Here is a 3,826-nt window from a genome sequence, read left to right on the forward strand (position 1 = left end):
AGAGAAATCCTTGATAAATCTCCTGTAAAATCCAGCATGCCCCAAGAAACTCCTCACTCCCTTCACAGATGTTGGGGGTGGCATTTTCTCAATAATTTCTACCTTTGCTTTGTCCACCTCAATACCCCTGTTTGACACAAGATGTCCAAAACAATTCCTTCTTGCACCATAAAATGGCACTTTTCCCAATTCAAAACTAAATTGAACTCTTCACATCTCTGCAAAACCTTAGACAAATTAGATAAGCATTCATCAAAAGATTTACCATACACAGAAAAATCATCCATGAACACTTCCATAATATCCTCAATCATGTCAGAAAATATGGACATCATACATCGTTGAAATGTAGCAGGGGCATCACATAGTCCAAATGGCATCCTTCGATATGCAAAGGTACCATAAGGACATGTGAAGGTAGTTTTATCCTGATCATCTGGGTGAATAGGGATCTGAAAGAACCCTGAATAGCCATCCAAATAGCAAAAATAAGAATGATGTGCTAGTCTCTCAAGCATTTGATCTATAAATGGTAATGGAAAATGGTCCTTTCTGGTTGCATTATTCAATTTCCTATAGTCTATACACATTCTCCATCCAGTTACAGTCCTTGTAGGTATTAGTTCATCATTTTCATTTTTCACTACTGTGATGCCCCCTTTCTTAGGTACAACATGAACTGGACTTACCCAATTCTTTGTCGAAAGCAGGTAAATGATACCTGCATCAAGCAATTTCAAGATCTCCTTTTTCACAACCTCTTTCATATTTGGATTCAATCTCCTTTGTGATTCTCGAGAGGCTTTATGGTCATTTTCCAACAAAATTCTATGCATGCACACAGAAGGATGTATTCCTTTAATATCATCAATGGTATAACCAATTATCCTTCTATGCTTTCTAAGAACTCTCAATAATTTTTCAACCTCACAATCAGTCAATTTAGCACTAACACTCATAGGATATGTAGAATTTTGACCTAGAAAAGCATACCTGAGATTTGTTGGAAGAGGTTTCAACTCTACCTTTGGTGCTTCACTTTTCTCAAGCTTTGATGATGAAGTTGTTTCTTGCTTCAAGTCCCCAATTTTTTCAATATCAACCATAGGCAATAGTGGATTTCCTTCCAAAATTGTAGCATATTCTGCAGCTTCTTCTATCTCATCCCCTTTTCTGATGTTATGAACCAAACAAGCTTCTAAGGGATCTTTAGGATGTTGCTTTTTAAGCACTTCTCTAACCTCTTCATCTATCACATCAACTCTCAAGCATGAGTTTGAATCATCTTTCTTTTTCATTGCTTGAAACAAATTAAATTCAACTTTCTCTTCCCTAACTTCTAATGTAAGTCTCCCATTTTTTACATCAATCACAGCTCCAGCAGTAGCAAGGAAAGGTCTACCAAGAATAATAGGAATGTGTACATCCTCCTCCATCTCCAATACCACAAAATCCACTGGTATGAAAAATTTTCCAACTTTCAGAGGAACATTCTCAACTACCCCAATTGGAAATTTAATAGACCTATCTGCTAACTGTAGTGATATGGTAGTAGACTTCATTTCTCCAATCTTCATTTTCTCATAGATAGACAATGACATCAGACTAACACTGGCTCCAAGATCGCATAAAGCCTTATCTATACTGATATCCCCAATGTGACATGGTATGGAGAAACTTCCAGGATCTTTCAGTTTGGGTGGAAGCTTATTTTGCAAAATAGCACTGCTTTCTTCCGTGAGAGCTATAGTCTCAAATTCCTCCAATTTCTTCTTGTTAGATAAAATCTCCTTCAAAAATTTAGCATAAGAAGGCATTTGTGCTAAAGCATCAGTGAAAGGAATAGTCACATGCAAAGACTTCAATACCTCCAAAAACTTCCCAAATTGTTTATCCAATTTCGCTTTCTGAAACCTTTGTGGGAATGGTAAAGGTGGCATGTAGGCTTTAGGTGCAACATATTTAGGTTCTTCCTCTTTGCTCTCCCTCTCCTTACTTCCTTTTTCTTCCACTGAATTTTCTTTTTCAGCTTCAATTCTAACTTCAACTTCAGTTTGTTCATCTCCTTCTCTGCTTTTCTTTTCTTCAACTTCCTCTTCAATCTTTTTATCTCCATTCTTCAATATTTTTCCACTTCTCAATGTAATAGCCTTGCAATGCTCCCTTGAATTTTCTGGTTGGCTAGGAAGCTTCCCAAATGCTTTGTTACTTGAAGAGCTAGCTTGTTGAGCTATTTGATTCTCTAACATCTTGTTGTGTGTTGCCATTTGATCCACTTTAGATGCTAATTGAGAAATCATTTCTTGTTGACTTTGATGGCTCACAAGTAGAGTTTCAATCATAGATTCCAATCTAGCTGTCTTGTCTAGTTGTGCTTGTTGTGGTAGAGGTGGAGCAGGTGCATTTTGAGGTTTAGAAATTCCAGGAGGGGGGCCTCTATTCTGCTGAAAATTCTGATTTTGTTGATATCCAGAAGGTTGCTGAAAATTCTGATTTTGCCCTTGTCTACCTCCCCAAGAGAAATTGGGGTGGTTTCTCCATGCTGGATCATAAGTCGCAGAAAATGGGTTACCACCTGGCCTTTGATTGTAGTTCCCCACATAATCCACTTGCTCACTTGAAAAATCTTGATTAAGTGCAGAAAAATCTGCTGCACAATTGACATTTGCAGCTCCAACTTCTACTGAATTACTAGAACCTCCGGCTGAAGAATCTACTTTCATGCTCAGCTTGTCCATCTTCCTTGTCAAAGCATCAAACTTAGCATTAATCATATTCATGGCATCAAGCTCAAACATACCAGCTGGTTTCTTGATCTCATTCCTCTCACAACTCCATTGGTAGTTGTTATAAGCAATTTTATCAAGAACGAAAAAAGCTTCATCTTCAGATTTCTCCATAAGGTCACCTCCAGAAGATGCATCAATTGTACTTCTAATAGCTGGTGAAACTCCATTGTAAAAGTGTTGAACAAGCATCCACTTAGGAATCCCATGATGTGGACATCTCCTTTGCAAATCCTTGTACCTTTCCCATGCTTCATACAAGCTCTCATCATCTCTAGGTTTGAAAGAAGTCAGCTCATTTCTTAGCTTAGCTGTCTTGCTTGGTGGAAAATATTGAGCTAAAAATGCTTGAGAAAGTTCATCACATGTTGTGATAGAACCCGGTGGCAAAGAATGTAACCACTCTCTAGCTCGGTCCTTTAGAGAAAAAGGAAATAATCTGAGTCGAATTGCATCATCAGAAACTCCATTTATCTTCAACATATCACTGATCTCAAGAAAGTGTGCTAGATGCACATGTGGACTTTCACTTGGATTTCCTCTAAATTGTGATTGTTGTACCATTTGACAGAGTGCAGGCTTCAGTTCAAAATTATTGGCTTCTACTCTTGGTCTTGTGATACTTGGCATGAAATCTCCAATGTTAGGATAGGCATGATCTTTCACAGAGCGGTTGTTATTGTTATTGTTGTTGTTGTTAGCCATTTCTTCTTGTAATTCCTCTTGCTCTTGTGCTCTTTCTTGTTGTTGTTGAGCCTTAATTTCAGCTTTTCTCCTCTTAGATTCTGCTCTTAAAGCTTTTGCTGTCATTTCTATTTCTGGGTCAAAGAATAAATTGATTTCTTCACTTTTTGTCCTTCTCATAAAATAAAGCACCTGAAAAACAAAAATAAACAAATTCTCAAAGTAAAATGGTAAAAAGAAATAAAATAAAATGCCCAAATTAACCAAACAAACAATTGTTTAATATCAAACAAAAAATCAAATCCCCGGCAACGGCGCCAAAAACTTGATGTGACTTATCCGCAAGTATACGGGTC

At 37.4% G+C, this 3,826-nt stretch overlaps 1 non-coding gene across 1 annotated transcript; it reads left to right on the forward strand.

Moving 5' to 3' along the window:
* The first annotated feature begins 2,988 nt into the window (after positions 1-2,988).
* Positions 2,989-3,095, forward strand: LOC131179808 (small nucleolar RNA R71). The gene has a single exon (XR_009148694.1). It is a non-coding gene; the product is annotated as a small nucleolar RNA R71 (small nucleolar RNA).
* The last annotated feature ends 731 nt before the right edge of the window (positions 3,096-3,826 follow it).

Source organism: Hevea brasiliensis, chromosome 4 (assembly GCF_030052815.1).
Source record: "Hevea brasiliensis isolate MT/VB/25A 57/8 chromosome 4, ASM3005281v1, whole genome shotgun sequence".
NCBI classification, from domain to species: Eukaryota; Viridiplantae; Streptophyta; class Magnoliopsida; order Malpighiales; family Euphorbiaceae; genus Hevea; species Hevea brasiliensis.